Source organism: Vidua macroura, chromosome 30, assembly GCF_024509145.1.
Source record: "Vidua macroura isolate BioBank_ID:100142 chromosome 30, ASM2450914v1, whole genome shotgun sequence".
In the NCBI taxonomy this organism is placed as follows: Eukaryota; Metazoa; Chordata; class Aves; order Passeriformes; family Viduidae; genus Vidua; species Vidua macroura.
Genome location: NC_071600.1, coordinates 682,182 through 705,876, shown reverse-complemented (window position 1 = coordinate 705,876; position 23,695 = coordinate 682,182). Strand labels below are relative to the sequence as shown.

Here is a 23,695-nt window from a genome sequence, read left to right as displayed (position 1 = left end):
TCTGAAATCATCTTCATCTCTGGGAACAGAGGTCTTCTTCTTCTTCTCTCCCTGAGGGCACAGGGTCTCACCACTCTGCTCTCTTTCACTCCTCAAACTTCTTATGGGATCACAGCTACTGCAACATCTCATTCCTTTAGCATGGAGGCCTCTGCTGAACAAGTCATCTCCCCATACTTTCCAATACATTATAGGGAAAGTGAGAGTTTGATGTATCAATTCCATCCTTCTCCACAGCTTTACCAGAGGATTTCAGCCCCAAATTCAAGGCATCTCCTCATCTCTCCCATCTGGGACTCAACTTCCTCTTCACTGACCTCGGTGTCTTCACGTTGCTCCTGTGTGTGCCTGCACTTTGTCCTTTTCTCTCACTGGAGGGAGGATGGAAGCACGGGAAGAGTCAATATCTGAGCCGGGGCCTGCAGATGGTTGCGTGAGCCCGGCCGGGCTGGGTCCTTGCGGCCGGAGCTGTTTTCCCATGGAGGTTTGTGCAGCGGCTGCGCTGGGGCTGTGTCAGGCTGGGCGGCGCTGGGGGCAGGGCCAGGATCTCAGCAGCCAGGCCAGAGCAGAGCAGCAGCACGGCCGGGGCCGATGGCTTCTCCTGGCCCTGCCCGCTGGTTGCGGGCCAAGCCCAAGGGCGGCAGAAGCTTGGCCGAGCCGGCCCGGCCCGGGGCTGCTCCTGGGGCCCGGCGGATCCTGGCTGGGCCCGGGCTGGCGGCGGGGCAGGGCTCGGCAGCGGCCAGATGTCAGCAAGCGCAGCCACGGCCCGGCCCGGCCTCGGCCCCGCGGCCTCCCCTCCCCTGCCCGGCAGCCGATGGGGCCTGGCGGGCTCCCTGGGAAGGGGCCCGGCCCCATGGCAGGAGCCGCCCGGCCCGCCCCGGCCCAGACGGGGGCTGGCCCGGCCTTGGCACCTCTTTGCTGGCCAGAAGGGAAAGAGACCCAGCCAGGCTTCTTCCTCTTTAACTTGTGTCTTCACAGAGGCGTGTGCAGTTTCCTTAGTGCTTTAACAGATTGTCAGTTCTCAATTGTTTTTTTGTCAGACATGAAAAAACTGCTAGCTGCTTCTCTCAGGACATCACTTCTGTGATGCAAAACCACCACAACAGCACAGAGCACAGAGTTCCTTTGTCCATATGTAGTGGTCATGTGCCTGAGGCCTCAGAACCCCACCTTGGGAGATCTCTGGGTGCTCTCCAAGGTGTTTTCAAATGAAAACATTCAGCTCATAGTCTAAGAAAATCACCAGAGGACCGGGCCAGCCTGAGCTGTCTGTCCTGGCTACTTTTGTCTGGGAGTAATCTTTGGATACACGGAATTTGGGAGGCCAAATTCTAATTTTGGCCATGGACCCTTGACAAGAAAACCAGTTCTTTTCCATAGGAAGGAACAAACCTCAGTGTTTCCCGGGTGGATGAGAGGTGACCATCAGAAGGCAAGGCCAGCTACAGCTGGCAGGTTTTTTCCTGGGAGATACCCCTGCATACAGGAAATTTTTTAGGGAGGCTACCAATTTTGGCAATGGGCATCTGAAAAGGGGAACAGTTCTTTTCCATAGCAAGGAAAGCATGGAGCCCCAGTGCTCCAGGAGCTGATCAGAGGCAGCCCTTGGCATTCCAAGTTCAGCCAGACCTGTCAGGTGGCCCCTGGGAGGCCAAGCCAGCCAGACCTGTTCCATGTGCCCTTGGTTCCATGGGGCCCCACAGTGTCCCAAGGGTCCCTTGCTTCCAGGAGGCCCTGAGGTGTCACAATGCCCCCTTGGTGACACGAGGCCCTGAAGGGTCCTCATGGTCTCCATGGTTCCATCAGGCCCCACAGAGTCAGAATGGTCTCTGGGTCCATGAAGCCCCGCTGTGTCACCATGGCCCCTTGGTTCCATGGGCTCCAGTGGTGCCACAATGATCCCCTTGGTTCCATGAGGTCCCCACAGTGTCACAAGGATCTCCATCGGAAGGAAAGAACCGAGCCCCAGTGTGGCAGGGGCAGCCACCAGAAGCCAAGGCCAGCCAGATTTGACGGTACTGGCAGATTTTGCATTGGAGCAACCCTTGGATATAGGGAATTTTGGAGGTGGAACCCTAATTTCGGCCACTTCTTTGTAGATAAGAAGGAGGGTTCTTTTCCATAGGAAGGAAAACACTGAGCCCTAGTATTTCAGGAGCAGAAGAGGAGAGAGGTGGCTCCTGGGAGGTCAAGCCAGCTCGACCGGTTTGTCCTGGCAGATTTGTCATGAAGGAATCCTTGGATACATTGAATGTGGGAGGAGGAATCTCAGTTTTTACCACGGACCCCTTGAGAAGAAAGAAGGTTCTCTTCCATTGGAAGGAAGGCACAGAGCCACAGCGTTTGGATAGCAGGTGAGAGGCAGCTCTCAAGAGGCCAAGGGCATCCAGACCTGTCTCTCCTGGCTGCTTTCACTTGGGAGCAATCCTTGGATGTACGGAGTTTTGGAGGTGGAATCCCATTTTTGTCCATGAGCACCTGGACAGGAAAAGGAGATCTTTTCATTAGGAAGGAAAGCACAGAGCCCCAGTGCTTCAGAGGCACATGAGTGCCAGCCCTCAGGAAGCCAAGGCCAGCCAGACTTGTGAGTCCTGGCAGCTTTTCTCTGGGTGCTATCTTTGGATATAGGGAATTCTGGAGGCAGATGCCCAATTTTGGCCATGGGTGCCTGGTGGAGATGGATGTTTTTTCCCATAAGAAGGAAAAGCACATGGTCCCAGTGTTTGAAAGGCAGATGAGAGGTGGCCCCTGGGTGGCCAAGGCAGCCAGACCTGTCTTTCCTGGTAGATTGCATCTGGCAAAAATCCTTGTATATATAAGGAAATTTAGAGAAGGAATCCCACTTTTGGCCATGGGTCGCTGGAGGACAAGGACAGTTCTCTCCCATAGGAAGGAAAGCCCAGAGCCCCAGTGCTTCAGGGGCAGGTGAGAAGCAGCCCTCAACATGCCAAGGTCAGCCGGACCTGTCAGGCAGTCCCCAGGAGGCCCAGCCAGACCTGTTCCATGTTCCCTTGGTTTCGTGGGACCCCACAGTGTCACAATGGTCTCCTTGGTTCCATGAGGCCCTGGAGTGTCACAATGTCCCCCTTGCTTCTGCAGTGTCACAATGGCCCCGTGCTTCCATGAGGGCTTGCAATGTCACAATGGCTTTGTGGTTCCACAAAGCCCTGATGTGTCACAATGGCCCCTCGGCTCCATGCGCCCTCGCTGTGTCACAACAGCTCCTCTGTGACACTGTGGCTCCACAAGGTCACCACGGACCCTTGGTTCCTTGGGGCCCCCGAGTTCCACAATGGTCTCCTTGATTCCATGAGGCAGCACAGTGTCACAATGGCCCCTTGGTTCCATGAAGTTCCGTAGTGTCACCGTGGTGTCCTTGGGCCTGCATTGTCACAACTGACCCCCGGTTCCATGAGGTTCCGTGCCGCAGCGCAGCAGGACCTGCCGAAGCCACCGCCTTTCCAAGAGTGTCTCAGCCAGGAAGGACGGACAGCTCTGCACACGACGCTCACGCTGCCCTGTGTCATTTGAATGTCGGCGGAGAATGAAAAGGCAGGAGGGGTTCTTTGTGTGGAGTTCCAGTGGCAGTTTATTTCAACTACACGCTGAAGGCGTCCAGGGACAAAGAACACACAATACAGGCTGGACCAGGGCTATATAGGGAGACAGTGGGGCAGAGCATCAAACCTGAGGGCCAGTGGGTTGAGGGAGCAGGGGTGGCACAGAGGAGGGACTGAAGAGCAACAGCCAACAGAGATTCAGGGGAGGAACAGCGAGGGACAGGGGATCAATAGGGAAAGCAGGAGCGGCGAACATTCTGGAACTGGGGAGGAGACAAGGGATGATGCAACTAAGGAATGTAGAACTTTCAAGAAGTGGGGAGGGAAAAGGAATAACACAACTTAAATGATTAACATAAAGGTGCAAGGGACTGTGGGAGAACATGTCTCTATACCATTTTAACTTAGAGGGGAGTTTCCTCCAAGGCATCCCAGCCTCATCGTCCCCTTCCTCGGCTTGGGATTCAACAGTTCCGTAGGGTCACCATGGTGTCCTTGGACCCGCACTGTCACAACTGACCCATGGCTCCATGAGGTTCCCCAGTGTCACCGTGGTCGCTGTCAGAGGCTGGATGAGATCGATGTCCCGAGACCCCTTGGGATGCTCGGAATGCCCGTGTGGGGCCAGGGCCTGGTCAGGCCTTGGTTTGTGGTGGGACAGAGCCCCGCCCCCAGCCCTGGCCTGGCACAGCTGTCAATCACAGAGCAGGGGCGGTGCTAACACAACTTTGATTGGCTGAGCTGTCAATCAATCACACAGCAGGGGCGGTGCTAACCCAGCTTTGATTGGCTGAGCTGTCAATCAATGAACACCAGCTGGTGCCTACCCTGACTCTGATTGGGCAATCAACTGGCAGTCCCACCCCAGGGGCGGGCCCATGGAGGCCCAGGGGGTTAAAAGCCGGAGCTCGAGGCCAGCCCATGGTCTGGATCCTGCCTTCTCCTGGGGTTCCTCTGTTGGCGACGCTGGAACCCGAGCAGTTGGTGCCTGTGTGTGTGTGTCTTTCTACAGATCTTCTGCCTTTCAGCTGTTCTCTATTTCTTCTCCTTCTAATCCAACTTACCTGGAACATTTTTAGGTAACTTATCATCTTAAGGTTTAAAGGTTTTTAGGTTAAATGGGCTAAGTTAATGAAGTCAATGCCATGATAAAGGTTTTATGTGGTCCATTGTGACACTGTGGATCCAAGGAGACCATGGAGACACCCCCAGAACCTCATGGAACCAAGGAGTCCACGGTGACCCAGCAGGGCTCCATGGAGACAATGGCCCATGGTGACACTGCCCATCCAAGGAGGCCATTTGGACACTGCGGAAGCTCATGGAGCCAGGTAGGCCATTGTGACACTGAGGAACTTCATGGCACCAAATATCCATGGTGACACAGCAGGGCACCATGGGAACCCAGGAACCGCTGTTGGCAGTGCAGAAACTCATGGAACCTGTGGCACTGCAGAACCAACACAGCTGCTGCACCTTGTCCCCTGGCCCTGCACGGCTCCTTGGGAGGCACGGCAGGAGCAGCACCCTGGCAGCCTCGGGAATGCCCCTCTGGGATCCATGGCATACGCTCCCAGGGGCTGGAATTCCAGTTTCCAGCCAGGAAAAAATGTTCCTGCCCTTGAAGGCAAAGCTCTTAACAAGGGGCCAGAAGCCAAGTGGAGCAAGATCCTACAGTGACATTTCACTGCCAGCCTTCATAACTTCACCCATGGTGGTTGTAGCTCCTGAATTGGGAATGAAATCAGGGCAGGATCTTTGGTGGAAGCTGCCCTGTGTCAAGGGAGGCACTGAGAGAGAAACAGAGCAGGCAGAGAAAGACAGGAGAGAAAAGAGGACACAAACACAAACTGCTGAGAAGGTGGCACTCGGGAAAACAAACCAGAACTGATGGAAAATGAATGGGACAGGAATGAAGAATTCTGAATATTTTATTTACCGCTAAAATACATCCCACCCACCCAGTCCCACACAACCCCAATCCCACTGCTCCAAATTTGGATCCCACTTCTCCCAATCTTCTTCCAACCCCATCTCACCCTAGAGGATAAGGAACTGAGTAATTTTGGCATGGGATTGAGGTTTTTTGAGGTGGGAACAAGCCATTTTTAGATGGGATTGAGACTTTTTGGGGTAAGACTGCGTTGTTTTCAGTGGGACTGTTTGTTGTTTGGAATGCAGAGAGATGTAGAACACTGCCCAAAATCCCCCAAGGACCAACAAGTCTTCCATAATATGTCCCCAAACCATAACTTCCCCCTCAATTAGCTGTGAAATGGTGAGACTTTAGACATCTCTGACAAATTTCTTTCTTTTTGGTCCTATTTCAGGTGTTTTTAAGGGATTAAGATCGATCAGAAGAATATTAGGGCCAAACCAAAAGGATAACCAGCCAGGTGTCTTCCCTCTGTGTATCACAGGGAATGTGGGTCACCGGGGCTCTGACCAACGTGGGTCCTCGCATGGGGGATGGAGTTGGAGCAGTGCACAAAGCTCTTCCTGCAGTTGGGGCACTTGCAGGGCTTCCCCTACCGGTGGGTCTGCTGGTGTCGGGTCAAGGCAGAGCTCTGGGTGAAGCTCTTCCCACACTGGGGACACTAGTAGGGCCTCTCCCCAGTGTGAATGCGCCGGTGGGTGACAAGGTGGGAGTTGCGCTTGAAGCCTTTCCCACAGTCAGGGCAGAGGAAGGGCCTCTCCTTGGTGTGAATCTGCTGGTGCAGGAGGAGATGTGAGCTGGTGAGAAACCTCTTGTGACACTGGGGACACTCATAGGGCCTCTCCCCAGTGTGGACCATTTGGTGGATGACCAGTTGGGACCTTCGGCTGAAGCCCTTCCCACATTCCCCACATTTGTATGGCCTTTCCCCAGTGTGGATGTACAGGTGGTGGATCAAGTGGGACCTTTGGCTGAAGCTCTTCCGACATTCCCCACACTCGTAGGGCCTCTCCCCAGTGTGGATGCGTTGGTGGACGACAAGTGCAAAGCTGCAGCTGAAGCCCTTCCCACACACCCCACACTTGAAGGCCCATTCCGCGGTGTGGATCATCTGGTGTCGTTTCAGATTGTTGCTCTTCCTGAAGCTCTTCCCACACTCCAAGCACTTGTAGGGCTTCTCCGCATGGTGAACCTCCTCATGGACCACCAACTCCGAGTTCTGCCTGGAGCTCTGTCCACCTTCCTGGCACAGGGTGGGTCTTTCCTCCTCGGAGCACCCTGGGCTGGGCTTGGAGCCCCTCCTTCTGTCGGATCCCCAGGGATTTTCATCCCAGTTGGATTCTGGCACCATGAAGCTGCTCAAAACGGCCTCTTCCAGAGGTTCTGCTGTGGGAATTTGTCCTCCTTGATCTCCATCCTCAGCTCCTGCTCTGGGGCAGGAAGGACAAGGAAAGGATGGGATTTGCCTCCATGCCAGAGGGAAGGGGAAGGAGATCCCCCCAGTGCGTCCCCGGCAGGATGGCGTCAGCAGTGGGGCTATCCTGCAGCCGGGGGCCATGTAGGACATGGGAGAGATGGAGCAGGAGAGAGGGGCAAAGGGGCACTGACATCCTCCTCACCTGCCTGGAGGTCCCAGGGCTCCTTCCTCGTCCACGCAGCCTCCTCCTCCATGTGGCGAAGGTCTGGGGATGGGAAATTTTGTTCTGGGAAGAAAACAAATGGTGCGCACATTGAGTTTTGTACTGGTTTGGAGCAAAGCAGGGGGAGAATTTATGCCGGAATTACAATTTAATGAGAAAATTAGGATCAAGGCAATGATCCAGAAACACTGGCTTAATCTGACCGAGTCAGGATATAACCTGACACCCCATTGGGCAGGGTGGTGGTAGCAGTCTGCTGAAATGGTGGCTGCAGTCCTGTTGGAGTGATGAACGTGATTCTGTCAAAGTAGAGATCCTGTAGAAGGGTCTGGTCTTCCTCTGAAGGTCCAGTGGTGCTGATGGAGCTCTTGTCTTCTGGGAATCCAGTAGGCAAGGTGGTCCTGGTGTTGCAAGGGTGAGATTATATCCAGGCAGGAATGCTTGGTTCCTCCCCCTGGGCAGAGCATCCCACCATGGGATGATGTAATTTTATCAGTCCTGCAGTGACACTCAATGGCCCATTAACAGAAGATGGCCCCTGGAGGGCGTTATCAGGGCTGAGTCATGGCAGAGATAAAGAACACTGCCCCACCTGTTTATCACAGTTCATGAAGATGGTGATTGAAAACACAATTTGGTTACATCTTACATTGTCACCTGAAACAGTGAGGCAATCCCTGCTCGGGGTGGGGGGTGAACACCACCCCCCTTACCCAAACTGACTCAGGTGTAAAACCCCCACCCTGGGAAGGCCCCGCACACAGGGGACAATGTCACACTTGCCCTGCCCCAGGGGAGGTCTCTGTCCCTGTCACTCCCTTGCTCTTTCTTTCCATCTCTCTCTCTACCTCACATTTACTGTTCAATAAAATCCACTTTGGATTTGGTCTCGTTAGCACCTTAATTGGGGCAGAGGCATCTCTCTAACAATTTTATTAACCAGATGGTGACATTATTTTGGCTCAATGATTTCAGGGCACTGTTGTCTGACCCCAAGTGCCTTTGACAACAGCATGGTTCCCTCCTCTGAGCAGATTGTGGCTCCTTCTAGAGGAACTCTTGGAAACTAGGATGCAGCTTCCTCTGAGGGACTTGTGGGAGAACTTACGAGGAAAATGGCTGTTGTGGGTTGCCAGTGTAAAGAAAATATTTTGTTGTCCTTCCTTGAAAAGTTTGTTAAAATCACTGGAGGAAAGGGACCAAATGACAGACGCAAGACTGAAAAGGATCATTCACCTCAAGTTGAGGAACACAAGGCTACTCATAGTCCTACAAGATGCCCAGCTCAAGTAACTAAATTCCAAAAAAAATCCTGAATTCATAGGTTTGAGGGCTTTGCCAAATGTGAGAATCATTATTTTCTTCGTCCCTGTCACCTTTGTGACAGCTACACAGAGCTTTCCCTTTTTTTAATTAATCTGTATTGGACCAAATTTCCACTTTTCTTTTATCGGAACCTGCCAGCATGTGAGTTGGAGCTGTGCAGGAATCGATGAAACTTGGAATTGCCACAGAATTGTTTCTATTGTCAGTTTATTCATGTTTGGGATATGTTTGCGTTTCCATCGCAAGGGACTTGTGGGAAGAGCAAATATTCCTCAAGGCATTTTATGGAGGCTTGATTTCTGCCAAGTTTGTTTTGTCCAGTGCCCAGGGGATGCTCGAGAGATCTCTGTGCCTCTTGCCCTGGGAGATGCTTGGGAGGGTCTTGGATGGATTGTCCCTGTCCCTGTTACCCCAGGCCATTCTCGACGGGGTGTCCCTGTCCCTCTCACCCCAGGGCATTTCCCACGGGGGTGTCCCTGTCCCTGTCACCCCAAGCCATTCCGCAGGGGGTCTCCATTGTTCTCACCCCAGGGAATGCCTGGGGGGGTCTCCCTTCCTCTCACCCTGTGCCAGGGGTTGCTCCGGGGAGTCTCTGTCCCTCTCAGCCCAGGGGAGGCTGAAACAGACTATTTTACAGGGGTTGAAACAGGGTATTTTACAGGGTAAATTTAACGGGGTAGAAATCCATTTGTATTTAGGTGAAATGTGCTGCTTTGAATCATTAGTAGCTTGCCAGCATAGGTAAAATACGCTGTTTAGTCTGCTAGCTCTGCTGCTGAAACGCGGATGAAAAATCGATCCCCACAAATCCTGCAAGGAGTTGTAGAGACTGTATGTTTATTGCAGCGCTGGGCGCATGTGGGGATAGTTCCCCTTCAAAGGACATGCACGCCCCTGTGTAAGAGACGGTCCCAAGTTCCCCTCATTTTTGCCTCACATTTGCTGCAGTGGCAGAGACTGAGATCCTGGAGACCCCGACTGGAGTTCCAGCTTGGAGAGGTGGATGATTATTTTTGCAGGTGTATTTGCTGTACCACCTCAGACCACTGCTTCGAGCAGGGCCTGACAAGGATCTGGCAAGGAGCAGCTTGTTCTACGTGCTTACACCTGCTTCACGATACCTGCTCAACCCATGAATTTTCTCATCTCTTGGCCAAATGAACTTCCTGGGGTAACTCTGGTGATCTCCCACGGAAGGCCCCTTATCTGCCTCATGACCACTGTGACGGATGGAGATTGAAGCCCCTCCCAAGGACTGAGACTGAGACCCCTACCACAGGGAGGAGGGCTGGCCTGATCAATGCGAGATGTTTGCCCAGGCGTGGGCGATGGACCAAGAAGACAATGGCTCTCGCTCACGGCTGATAAAACCTCTTCCCCCTTGGTGCCTTCAATGGACATTCATTGTCTTTTGCCTGTTCCCCCCTTCCACAGAGGACTATAAAAGACCCCTGAGATAACCAAGATGTTGAGATTCTCCCCAGTGTGACAAAATGGATCTCCATTGTTCAGACCAGTGAGGATTTTGTATGCTTTGGCAGCTATAATCCCTTTTCCTGTCTTTTTCTTTCTATCCTTTATTTCCTTTCTGTCCTCTCCATTGCATTTGCTATTCACACTCTATAATAAAGATTCATTTGTGGTGATTAAACTGATGGTCCCCTGCTGTTTGCCTTTTTACACTTTTGGGATTGGTAAACGAGCCATCACAACACCCCGCTCCTCCGAGCAGATTGTGACACTCCCTCATGAGATCCTAACCCAGGGGCAGGGTCCCTTCCTACCCCAATAGTTCTGGGATACTGACAGGGACTCACTTCCCTTCCCTTCTTCCCTCTGCTTCCAGCTGGAAATGTGCTGGGAAATGCCCGGCAAATCCATCTTTGGTGCGTGCTCTGGGCTCTCACACAGCTGCTGCACCTTGTCCCCTGGCCCTGCACAGCTCCTTGGGAGGCACGGCAGGAGCAGCACCCTGGCAGCCTCAGGAATGCCCCTCTGGCATCCATGGCACACGCTCCCAGGGGCTGGAATTCCAGTTCCCAGCCAGGAAAAGATCTTCCTGCCCTTGAAGGCAAAGCTCTTAACAAGGAGCAAGACACCAAGTGGAGCAAGATCCTACAGTGACATTTCACTGCCAGCCTTCATAACTTCACCCATGGTGGTTGTAGCTCCTGAATTGGGAATGAAATCAGGGCAGGGCCTTTGGTGGGAGCTGCCCTGGATCAAAGGAGACACTGAGAGAGAAACAGAACAGGCAAAGAAAGGCAGGAGAGAAAGGAGGACACAAACACAATCAGCTGAGAAGGTGGCACTCTGTAAACAGAACTGCAACTGATTGAAAAGGAATGCGATGGAAAGAAGTAATATTGTAGCTTTATTTCCTATCAAAATACAATTTCCTCCCTTTCTCACAGACCTCCTCCCGGAGTCATTCAGCAGGGCTGTCAGAAAGTTCTTCATTCTGAGTGGATGTTCCAGGCTGCAGCCACAAGGAAACAGGGAATGGGGACTTTCCTGCTCCGGGGGAGTTTGACATCCTCAGCTCAGGAGAGGAGGAGGACAGCTGGGCTTCACCCTTCCTCAGGAAAGAGGTGGGGGGGAAATCGCTCACCATGTCTGCAGCTGCTCCCACAGGGATGTGAGGGCTGATCCCAGAGCCCCAAGGGTCACATTCAGGGCTGCCCTCAGGGAATGCTCGCCTGGTATTGAGGGGCAGCGTGGGAGCACCTGGATCTCGGAGCAGCCAGCTGCCCCCATGTTTGGAGGTGCCTGAGGAGGGCTGGGACCATGCCAGGGACATCCTGCAGTGACATCCCCCCTGCCCCGCTCTGCGTGCGCTCAGTCCCAAACCTGACCCTGATCCTGGTCTCAATCTCACTCCACATTTAGACACACTCACAGTTCTGTATTTAATCTCATCCCAGTGCCAGACTCGTCTAGCCCCAGACCCAATCCCAACGCCAGCCCTAAAGCCAATCCCATGTCTAGCCTTAACCCCAATCCCAGCTCTAATCCAAATCTCAGCCCCAGCTCCAACCCCAGCCCCAATTCCAGCCCCTTCCTAAACCCTCAGCCCAAACCAAATCCCAGGTTCAGCCCTTCTGGGGGTTTGGGGGTGTCTCTGTCCCTCTGACCCCGATGATGTTTGGGCGGGGTCACAGCAGGGCTGAGAGGGACAGAGACCCCCCCGGCCTCCCCAGGGATGAGAAGGTCGGAGAGCCCCCCCAGCCCCGAGCACCCTCAGTGGTGAGAGGGACACAGAGCCCCTGGTCCCCAGCCCTGCACAGGCATTCCCTGAGGCCAGAGGGATGGAGACCCCCTGAGCATCCCCCAGGGCGAGGGGACAGAGACCCCCGAGCATCCCCTGGACTGAGAGGGAGAGAGATTGCCCTGAGCAGCCCCTGGCACAGGGTGAGAGGGAGTGAGACACCCCAGGCATTCCCTGGGGTGAGAATGATGGACAACCCCTGGGGAATGGCCTGGGGTGACAGAGACAGGGACAACCCATCCAAGACCCTCCCAAGCATCCCCGAGGGCAAGAGGCACAGAGACCCCTCGAACATCCCCTGGGCACCAGACAAAATAAACTCGGCAGAAATCAAACTTAAGCCTACAAAAAATATCTTGAGGAATATTTGCTCTTCTCACAAGTCACTCACGATGGAAACACAAATCCCAAACATGAATAAACTGACAATAGAAGCAATTCTGTGGCACTTGCAAATTTCATCAGTTCCTGCACAGCTCCAGCTCAGCTGCTGACAGGTTCTGATACAAGAAAAGTGGAAATATGGCCCAATACAGATTATTTAAAAAAAGGGAAAGCTCTGTGTAGCTGTCACAAAGGCGACAGGGACGAAGAAAATAATGATTCTCACATTTGGCAAAGCCCCCAAGCCTGTGAATTCGTGAGTTTTTTTGGAATTTAGTTACTTGAGCTGGCCATCTTGTAGGACTTATAGCAGCCTTGTGTTCCTCAACTTGTGGTGAATGATCCTTTTCAGTCTTGCGTGTGTTATTTGCTCCCTTTCCTCCAGTGATTTTAACAAACTTTTCAAGGAAGGACAACAAAATATGTTATTTACACTGGCCACCCACAACAGCCATTTTCCTCATAAGTTCTTCCAAAAGGCCCTCTGAGGAAGCTGTGTCCAAGTTTCCAAAAGTTCCTCTAGAAGGAGCCACAATCTGCTCAGAGGAGGGAACCATGCTGTTGTCAAAGGCACTTGTGGTCAGACAACAGTGCTCTAAACTCATTGAGCCAAAATAATGTCACCATCTGGTTAATAAAATTGTTAGAGAGAAGCCCCTGCCCCAGTTAAGTTGCTAAGGAGACCAAATCCCAAGTGGATTTTATTGAACAGTAAATGTGAGGTAGAGAGAGAGAGATGGAAAGAAAGAGCAAAGGGGGGAGAGCAAGGGAGTGACAGGGACAGATCCCAGAGTTCTACTCTGGGGCCTGCCCCTGGGGCAGGGCAAGTGTGACATTGTCCCCTGTGTGCGGGGCCTTCCCAGGGTGGGGGTTTTACACCTGAGCCAGTTTGGGTAAGGGGGGTGGTGTTCACCCCCCACCCCGAGCAGGGATTGCCTCACTGTTTCAGGTGACAATGTAAGATGTAACCAAAAGTGTGTTTTCAGTCCCCATCTTCATGAACTGTGATAAACAGGTGGGGCAGTGTTCTTTATCTCTGCCATGACTCAGCCCTGATAACGCCCTCCAGGGGCCATCTTCTGTTAATGGGCCATTGAGTGTCACTGCAGGACTGATAAAATTACATCACCCCATTGTGGGATGCTCCGCCCAGGGGGAGGAACCAAGCATTCCTGCCTGGATATAATCTCACCCCTGCAACACCAGGAGCACCTTGCCTACTGGATTCCCAGAGGACAAGAGCTCCATCAGCACCACTGGACCTTCAGAGGAAGACCAGACCCTTCTACAGAATCCCTGCTTTGACAGAATCACGTTCATCACTCCAACAGGACTGCAGCCACCATTTCATCAGACTGCTACCACCACCCTGGCCAACGGGGTATCAGGTTATATCCTGACTTGGTCAGATTAAGCCAGTGTTTCTGGATCATTGCCTTGAGCTTAATTTTCTGATTAAATTGTAATTTTGGCATAGACTCTCTCCCTGGTTTGCATTCAAACTAGTACAAAACTCAGTGAGCTCATCTCTTGTTTCCCTCCCAGAACAGAATTTCCCATTCCCAGACGTTCACCAGATGGAGGAGGAGGCTGCAAGGACGAGGAAGATGTCCCGGGACACCCAGGCAAGTGAGGAGGAAGTCCCTGCCTCTTTCCCCCTCTCTCCTGCTCCATCTCCCAGCCCAGCCTGGCCCCTGGCTGCAGGACAACCCCACTGCCGACGCCGTCCTGCCGGGGACGCACTGGGGGGATCTCCTTCCCCTTCCCTGTGGCACGGAGGCAAATCCCATCCTCTCCTTGTCCTTCCTGCCCCAGAGGAGGAGCTGAGGATGGAGACCAGGGAGGACAAATCCCCACATCAGAACCTCGTGGAAGAGGACATTTTGAGCAGCTCCATGGTGCCAGAATCCAACAGTTAGGAAAATCCCGAGAGATCCCACAGGAGGAGGGGCTGCAAACCCAGCCCAGGGTGCTCTGAGGAGGAAAGACCCACCCTGTGCCAGGAAGGTGGGCAGAGCTGCAGCCAGAGCTCAGAGCTGGTGGTCCATGAGCAGGTTCACCATGGGGAGAAGCCTTACAAGTGCTTGGAGTGTGGGAAGAGCTTCAGACGGAGCAACAACCTGATCTCCCACCAGATGATCCACACCGGGGAATGGCCCTACGAGTGTGGGGAGTGTGGGAAGGGCTTCAGCTGCAGCTCTGCCCTCGTCACCCACCAACGCATCCACACTGGGGAGAAGCCCTACGAGTGTCCCGAGTGTCAGAAGAGGTTTCACACCAGCTCCCATCTTCTTGTACATCAGCGGATTCACACAGAGGAGAGGCCCTTCCGCTGCCCTGACTGCGGGATGGGCTTCAAGCACAACTCCACCCTCGTCAAGCACCGGCGCATCCACACCGGGGAGAGGCCCTACGAGTGTGGGGAATGTGGGATGAGCTTCAGCTGAAGCTCCAGCCTGATCCAGCACCAGAGGATCCACACCAGGGAACGGCCCTACCAGTGTGGGGAATGTGGAAAGAGCTTCCGCCAGAAGTCCTACTTGATCCGCCACCAGAACATCCACTCTGGGGAAAGGCCATACAAATGTGGGGAATGTGGGAAGAGCTTCACCCAGAGGTCCAAACTGATCATCCACCAAATGATCCACACCGGTGAGAGGCCCTATGAGTGTCCCGAGTGTCAGAAGAGGTTTCGGACCACCTCAGATCTCCTCCAGCACCAGCGGATTCACACAGAGGAGAGGCCCTTCCTCTGCCCTGACTGCGGGAAGGGCTTCAAGCACAACTCCCACCTCATCACCCACCAGTGCATCCACACCGGGGAGAGGCCCTACGAGTGTCCCCAGTGTGGGAAGAGCTTCACCCAGAGCTCTAACTTGACCAAACACCAACGGACCCACCGCTAAGGGAAGCCCTGCAAGTGCCCCAACTGCAGGAAGAGCTTCATGCACTGCCCCTACTCCATCCCCCATTGGAGGACTGAAATTGGCAGAGCCCTGGTGACCCACATTCCATGTGATCCATGTTGGGAAGACACCTGTCTGGCTATCCTTTTGGTTTGGCCCTAATTTTTTTGTGATTTATCTTCGTCCCTTAAAACTACATGAAATAGGACTACAAAGAAAGAAATTTATCACTAATGTCTCAAGTCCCACCATTTCACAGGTATTTCAGGGGGAATTTATGCTTTGGGGACATATTCTGGAAGATTTGTAGGTACTTTGGGGATTTCAGATAGTGTTCTCCATCTCTTTGCATTCCAAAAGTCAAGAGGGATCGGTCTGTCAACTCAAAAGCACTCAGTCCCACTGAAAACTGCTCAATCTTACCCCAAAAAGGCACAAGTCCACATCAAATTGGCTCGTTCCCACCTCAGAAAAAACTCAGTCCCATACTGAAATTACTCGATTGCACAGCCTCCAGGGTGAGATGGGCTTGGAAGGAGATGGGGAGAAATGGGATCCAAATTTGAGGGTGTGGGATCAGGTTTGTGTGGGACTGTGTGTGCAGGATATATTTTGATAGTAAATAAAACTTTCAGAATTCTTGATTCCTGTCCCATTCAGTTTCAGTCAGTTCTGGTATGTTTTTCAGAGTGCCACCTTCTCAGGTGATTGTGTTTTTATCCTCCTTTCTCTCCTGCCTTTCTCTGCCAGCTCTGTTTCTTTCTCATTGTCTCCCTTGACCCAGGGCAGCTCCCACCAAAGACCCTACCCTGATTTCATTCCCCAATCCAGGAGCTACAACCACCATGGGTGAAGTTATGAAGGCTGGCAGTGAAATGTCACTGTAGGATCTTGCTCTGCTTGGCTCCTGGCTCCTTGTTAAGAGCTTTGCCTTCAAGGGCAGGAACATTTTTTCCTGGCTGGGAACTGGAATTCCAGCCCCTGGGAGCATGTGCCATGGATCCCAGAGGGGCATTCTCGAGGCTCCCAGGGTGCTGCCCCTGCCGTGCCTCCCAAGGAGCTGTGCAGGGCCAGGGGACAAGGTGCAGCAGCTGTGTTGGTTCTGCAGTGCCACAAGGGCCCCTGGTTCCATGAGTTTCTGCACTGCCAACAGCGGTTCCTGGGTTCCCGTGGTGCCCTGCTGTGTCACCATGGATATTTGGTGGCATGAAGTTCCTCAGTGTCACAATGGCCTACCTGGCTCCATGAGCTTCCGCAGTGTCCAAATGGCCTCCTTGGATGGGCAGTGTCACCATGGGCCATTGGCTCCATGCAGCCCCGCTGGGTCACCATGGTCTCCTTGGTTCCATGAGGTTCTGGGGGTGTCTCCATGGTCTCCTTGGATCCACAGTGTCACAATGGACCACTGGATCCACGTGGCCCTGCTGTGTCACCATGGCCTCTTGCTTCCATGGGACCCCAGGGTCACAAGTGACTCCTTGCTTCCACGTCACCCCCTCAGTGCCAAAATGGCCCCTTCGTTCCATGGGGAACACAAAAGATTTATAGAAACATTGAGCAAATCCTGCTTAACACAGCTGGGAACATCTGTTTGCATTCAAAAGAGAGGTTAAAGGTGAGGATGGCACCAGCAGCTTCCATCTGCAACAGAGATCCAGGGAAAGGACAAGGACAGAGAATCCAGCTGGGAGACTCAGAGAATTCTGCTTTCAGAGATCATTTCTGGCCACACTGTCCCTTGTAGAAAGGTGACACCATTCCAGGCAGCCTGTACTGAGCAGGTGCTTCCTGAGTGGGGTTTGTTGTTCAGGAAACCTGCTCAGGCTTTTCCATTCTTTCCTTACCAAGAGGAAAACTTCTCCTGGGCCTGTGTGCAGGCAGAGCCCTGAGGAGAGCAGGTGGGACACGGTGCAATGGGCTGGGACATGGAGCTGCAGAGCTCAGGGACAAGGTTCTGCTGCAGGGCACAGGGATGTCAGTGCCAGGTGGGCCATGTCAGACATGGTGAGGCTGGGGCTGAGGAGCAGCTTGTCCAAACAGGGTCAGCCCTCAAGGGGCTCATTCTTCTACATGCCCAGACCTCCTAAGGAGACCTTCAGCATCAAGATCACCTGGGGAATGCTTCTATCAGCTCTTCTCTGAACTGGAAATTTTTAAAAAATACTCACTTGATTAAAGAAAAGAAGTCATGAGGTGCACTTTGAAATCTTTTTCCTTAACCCAGTTTGAGACTGACTCCAATCAGCTTCACAAGGCTTGGAGATTTGAAGACCATTGAAGGAAGACAAAGTGTCCCCAAAGGCTTTCTGTATTTTGATGATCCCCACGGTGGATTTGGGGCTGAGTTCAGGACCCTCAGGCACTCAGAGAAGGTCGAAGAAGCTGCTCAAGGAGTCAGAAGCAAAACTCCAAGTCCCTTGGAGCATCACTAGGCCCCACTGAGGGCAGGGACTGCCAAAGGCTCCCCAGGGACTGGTGAGAGCAGATCCTTGAGGCCAGGACTGCAGGGAGCCAAAGGCTCAGAGCAGGGAACTGCAATGCTGAGCAAGGCCTGGGCTGGCTGGGGGAAGCAGAAAGGCCAAGCCCTGAGCCCAGCCTGGCACAGCAGGGCCTGTCCCTCACGGGTGGCTCAGGGCTGTTTGTGGGGCAGTGGGATGTGAGGGGCAGCAAGGACAAATGTCACAAACCTGTGTGACACTCCAGATCCTCAGGGAACCAAGGGGCCGGTGTGACACTGTGGGAAGTTGTGGAACCAAGGGTTCACTGTGGCACTGTTGGGCCCATGGAACCAAGGGGCCATTGTGACACCGTGCTGCCTCATGGAATCAAGGAGACCATTGTGGAACTCGGGGACCCCAAGGAACCAAGGGTCCATGGTGACCTTGTGGAGCCCGCAGTGTCACAGAGGAGCCGTTGTGACACAGCGAGGGCGCATGGAGCCGAGGGGCCATTGTGACACATCAGGGCTTTGTGGAACCACAAAGCCATTGTGACATTGCAAGGCCTCATAGAAGCACGGGGCCATTGTGACACTGCAGAAGCAAGGGGGACATTGTGACACTCCAGGGCCTCATGGAACCAAGGAGACCATTGTGACATTCTGGGGTCCCACAAAACCAAGGAAACATGGAACAGGTCTGGCTGGCTGGGGCTCCTGGGGACCACCTGGCAGGTCCGGCTGACCTTGGCATGTCGAGGGCTGCTTCTTACCTGCCCCTGAAGCACTGGGGCTCTGGGCTTTCCTTCCTATGGGAAAGAACTGTCCTTCTCCTCCAGGGGCCTATGGCCAAAACTGGGATTCCATTTCCAAAACTCTGTACATCCAAGGATTGCTCCCCAGGGAAAGTTCCCAGGACAGAAAAGTCTGGAGGCCCTTGGCCTCCTCGGGATGCCTCTCACCTGCTTTCAAAACACTGGGGCTCGGTGCTTTCCTTCCAATGAAAAAGAACCGTTCTTCTTAAGTTATCCATGGTCAAAATAGAGATTCCTCCTCCCAGATTCCATGTATCCAAGGTTTTCTCCATGACAAAAGCTGCCAGGACAAACAGGTCTGGCTCGCTTGGCCTCCCAGGAGCCACCTCTCTTCTCTTCGGCCTTTGAAATTCTTGGTCTCTGTGCTTTCCTTCCTACAGAAAAGAACCGTACTTCTTATCTATGGAGAAATGGCCGAAACTGGGGTTCCACCTCCAAAATTCCCTATATCCAAGGGTTGCTTTCAGACAAAAGCTACCAGGACAGAGATGTCTGGCTGGCTTGGCCTCCCAGGAGCCACCTCTTTCTTCTTCTGCCTTTGAAATGCTGGGGCTCTGTGCTTTCCTTCCTATGGAATAGAACTGTCCTTCTTATCTACACAGAAATGGCTAAAATTTGGATTCCACCTCCCAAATTCCCTATATCCAAGGGTTGCTCCCAGCCAAAATCTGCCAGTACCGTCAAGTCTGGCTGGACTTGGTCTCTGGTGGCTGCCCCTGCCACACTGGGGCTCGGTTCTTTCCTTCCCATGGAGATCCCTGTGACACTGTGGGCACCTCATGGAACCAAGGGGATCATTGTGGCACCACCAGAGCCCATGGAACCAAGGGGCCATGGTGACACAGCGGGGCTTCATGGACCCAGAGACCATTATGACTCTGTGGGGCCTGATGGAACCATGGAGACCATGAGGACCCTTCAGGGTCTCGTGTCACCAAGGGGGCATTGTGACACCTCAGGGCCTCCTGGAAGCAAGGGACCACTGGGACACTGTGGGGCCCCATGGAACCGAGGGAACATGGAACAGGTCTGGCTGGCTTGGCCTCCCAGGGGCCACCTGACAGGTCTGGCTGATCTTGGAATGCCAAGGGCTGCCTCTGATCAGCTCCTGCAGCACTGGGGCTGCGTGCTTTCCTTGATATGGGAAAGAACTCTCTGCCTTTCCAGATGCCCATTGCCAAAATTGGTACCCTCCCTAAAAAAATTCCTATTTTTAAGGGTATCTCTCAGAACAAAACCTGCCAACTCTGGCTGGCTTTGCCTTCTGGCGATCACCGCTCATCAGCCCTCGAAACAGAGGGGCGCTGTTCATTCTTTCCCGTGGAAAAGAATTGGTCTTCTTGTCTGGGGTCCATGGACAAAATTATCATTTGGCCTCCCAAATTCTGTATATCCATGACTTGCTCCCAGACAAAAGTAATCAGGAAAGACACGTCAGGATGGTTTTGTCCACTGGCGATTTTCTTAGACTATGAGCTGAATGTTTTCGTTTGAAAACTCCTTGGAGAGGGCCCAGAGATCTCCCAGGGTGGGGTTTTGGGGCCTCGGGGACATGAGCACTACATATGGACAAAGGAACTCTGTGCTCTGTGCTGTTGTGGTGGTTTTGCATCATGGAAGTGCATCATCTAAGTGAAGCTGCTAGCGGTTTCCTCCGTGTCTGACAAAAAAAACCACTCAGTAATTAGCTTTGAGAACTGACAATCTGTTAAACCACTAAGGAAACTGCACACGCCTCTGTGAAGACACAAGTTAAAGAGGAAGAAGCCTGGCTGGGTCTCTTTCCCTTCTGGCCAGCACAGAGGTGCCAAGGCCGGGCCAGCCCCCGTCTGGGCCGGGGCGGGCCGGGCGGCTCCTGCCGTGGGGCCGGGCCCCTTCCCAGGGAGCCCGCCAGGCCCCATCAGCTGCCGGGCAGGGGAGGGGAGGCCGCGGGGCCGAGGCCGGGCCGGGCCGTGGCTGCGCTTGCTGACATCTGGCCGCTGCCGAGCCCTGCCCCGCCGCCAGCCCGGGCCCAGCCAGGATCCGCCGGGCCCCAGGAGCAGCCCCGGGCCGGGCCGGCTCGGCCAAGCTTCTGCCGCCCTTGGGCTTGGCCCGCAACCAGCGGGCAGGGCCAGGAGAAGCCATCGGCCCCGGCCGTGCTGCTGCTCTGCTCTGGCCTGGCTGCTGAGATCCTGGCCCTGCCCCCAGCGCCGCCCAGCCTGACACAGCCCCAGCGCAGCCGCTGCACAAACCTCCATGGGAAAACAGCTCCGGCCACAAGGACCCAGCCCGGCCGGGCTCACGCAACCATCTGCAGGCCCCGCCTCAGATATTGACTCTTCCCGTGCTTCCATCCTCCCTCCAGTGAGAGAAAAGGACAAAGTGCAGGCACACACAGGAGCAACGTGAAGACACCGAGGTCAGTAAAGAGGAAGTTGAGTCCCAGATGGGAGGGATGAGGAGATGCCTTCATCTTGGGGCTGAAATCCTCTGGGAAAGCTATGGAGAAGGATGGAATTGATACATCAGACTCTCTTTTTCCTTATATCACATTGAAAAGAATGGGGAGATGACTTGTTCAGCAAAGGCCTCCATGCTAAAGTAAGGAAATATTGAAGTAGCTGTGATCCCATGAGAAGTTTGAACACTGAAAGAGAGCAGAGTGATGAGACCCTGTGTCCTCATGGAGAGAAGAAGAACTCGTCTGTTCCCAGAGATGAAGATGATTTCAGAAATAGATGAAGACAACCTTTGCTCTTAAACAGCTCATCTTTAAACCAGTGCAACATAAATTGACATGGCCCATAAACACAGCTGTGGGAAAAGCTGGGAAAAAATGGAGAGACTTCACGATTGCAGATGTTTCCAGGCAGCTGCAATTTGTGGAAATGAAGAGCCATGAGAGAACTGTTTTCTTGTGAAGAAGTCTCCATAACATTAAAAAGAGGAACTTCTCTCTCTAAGTGAACTGAACAAAGACTATTCTAGAGGTGGAAAACTGACAGAAAATTTTAGGTTTTGTCTCTTTACATTGTCAGATTGTATGGAAAGAGGAAGTGTTCTGAAAGTTTTGTTCTGATTCTTATTACTCTTTCTTGTAGTTACTATTAATAAACATTTCTTTATACACTTTTAAAGTTTTGAGCCTACTTTGCCTTTCTCCTAATCCTATCTCACAGCAGGAAAAGAGTAAGTATATTCTAGTGAGTGCACTGGTAATTAGCCAGCACTGAACCCACCACACTAATTGATGAATTGGCCGAGAAATCTCAAATTGGTGAACCAAAACCACTACAGAAACTTCCTGATGAGCTACCTCAGACAAGAGGGAAATCAAGGCAGAGCCATGGTTTGTCAGGACTTGCTTGATCCTAATGAGCCCCGTGGTGCATTTGGAGCTGAGCCCTGGAACCTCAGGGCCTGAGAGGAGATTGCACAAACCTTTCCAGGAGTCAAAGGCAGAAGAAAACCCCAAAGTGTCTCAAAGCATTAATGGGTGCCACTGAGGTCCATCCCCAACACAGGCTCCTCATGGACTCCTTGGTGGAGAGAACTGGAGGCCAGGATGGCACAAAAACCTCTCAGAGACTCAAAATGGCACAAAAACCTCTCAGTGTGGAAAGGAAAATCCAAAGTACCTTACAAAAGTTGAGTATCTCAAAGTATTAATGAGCCCCACTGAGTGTCAGTACAAAGCTCTCAAGGGACACGTTAAAGCAGATAATTGGGGCCATGATTGCACAAACCTCTCACAGTGTCTGTAGCAAAAGGGAAACACCAAGTACCTTAAAAGAACTGAGTACCTTGAAGCATTAATGAGCCCCACTGAGTGTTGTTCCTGACCAAGCCTCTCCAGGGACTAATTACAGCAGATAATTCGAGGCCATGATTGCAGAAAGCTCTCAGAGACTGCAAGGCAAAAGCCAAAGCCAAAGTCCTTTGAAAAACCTGCAGTCCCTGGGAGCATTGTGGAGCCCCCAGGGCCATTCCTGAGCAAGGCTCCCCAGGGACTCCTTCCAGCAGATCCTTGAGGCCACTGGATGTGGGCTAGAGGGGGATGCTGAGGGCAGGACAAGGGGCTGACAGTGTTCAGCCTGGCTGGGGCTGTGCCAGGAGGCCCCAGGGCCTCAGGACAAGGTGTCTCCTCACAGCTCTTGGTGGCACAGACCCTGCTGTGCCCCAGGCCACCAAGACTTGGCTTCTCTTTGTCCCCACCTGTCATCAGTGCCTCCAGTTCTCTGCTCTGCCTGGGGCCTGGGGACACTTTCTCAGTCGTGTCCCTCACTGGGACCCATTAAAAGTCCAAGAAACTTTGGAGTTGGATTCTGACTTGTAGTTCTGGAGAGGTTTCTGCAGCTCCCTCTCAGGGCCTGATGTTCAGGGCCTGAGCACAAAGCCCCAGAGGCTCATTCAAGTCCTTGTGCTGTGTCTGTGCTGCTGAGCTGGGCCGGGCTCCTGGCACAGAGGGTGATGCTGGTAAGCAAGCAGAGCTTCAAAAGCACATTTCTCTGGATGAGCAGCTCTTCTCCCAGCCCAGCAGGGCTCGGGCACTGCCTGCAGCCAGCGCGGGCACAGCCCAGAGGCACAGAGAGCTTCAATTAGTCAGGGCTGGGAAGGTGCTGAGAAGTGCCTGGGGCAGAATCACTGCCAGCCCTTGGCACAGGAACCTCTGGCTGCAGGACAATGCAGCTGCAGCTCCTGCAGTGATCTCCTCAAGCTGGAACATGCCAATGCCCACAGCCCCTGTGAGTACATTCTCTGATGGTCTCTTGTGCAGAGCAGCCAGGGGTGCCCAGGGCTGTCCTGCAGAGCAGGGTCCTGCAGCCCAGGGCGCTGTGCTGGGCCAGGGACTCTGCTGCTTGCCAGGGACAGCTCTCAGCCGGCCCGGGGAGCTGCTGCCAGCGCTGGCCAGAAGCTGTGGGGGGAAGGAGCCACCCTGAGCAGGGCAGGTGCTGCTGCTGAGAGCTGCTGGCTGGGGCAGGGCTGCTCCCAGCTCCAGACCAGCCTGGGCACAGCTCCAGAGGACACTTCCCAAAGAAGGTAAGCCTGGGATTGCTGTAAAGATCAGCAGCTTTCCTGAGAGTGTTTTCCATTTCCTGCTTGGAGAAGGATGGGAAATTTGGGGTGATGACAGAAAGATTTTTACATTTGATACATTTTTATATATTCATAGCTCTATAAATTACTATTATATAGTTATAAAACTACAATCCTTACTGTATGCTATTAAACTCTTAATTAACTCTATCAAACTACTGTTGTATACTTCTATTACTATAATCCTTAATTAACTCTCGTACATTTCCTAACCTTTCTCTTAGATTTATAAAACTATAATCCTTACTTTAGGCTATTAAACTCTTAATTAACTCTATTAAACTACTATTATATACTTCGATCAATACAATCTTTAATTAACTCTATTACATTTCCTAACCTTTCTG

At 53.0% G+C, this 23,695-nt stretch overlaps 2 pseudogenes; one reads left to right on the top strand and one right to left on the bottom strand.

The window, feature by feature from the left end:
* Positions 1 to 23,695, top strand: part of LOC128820668 (uncharacterized) — a 1,438,581-nt pseudogene that overhangs the window by 1,311,635 nt on the left and 103,251 nt on the right.
* The window catches only part of LOC128820670 (zinc finger protein 850-like), a 488,361-nt pseudogene that overhangs the window by 367,442 nt on the left and 97,224 nt on the right, over positions 1 to 23,695 (bottom strand).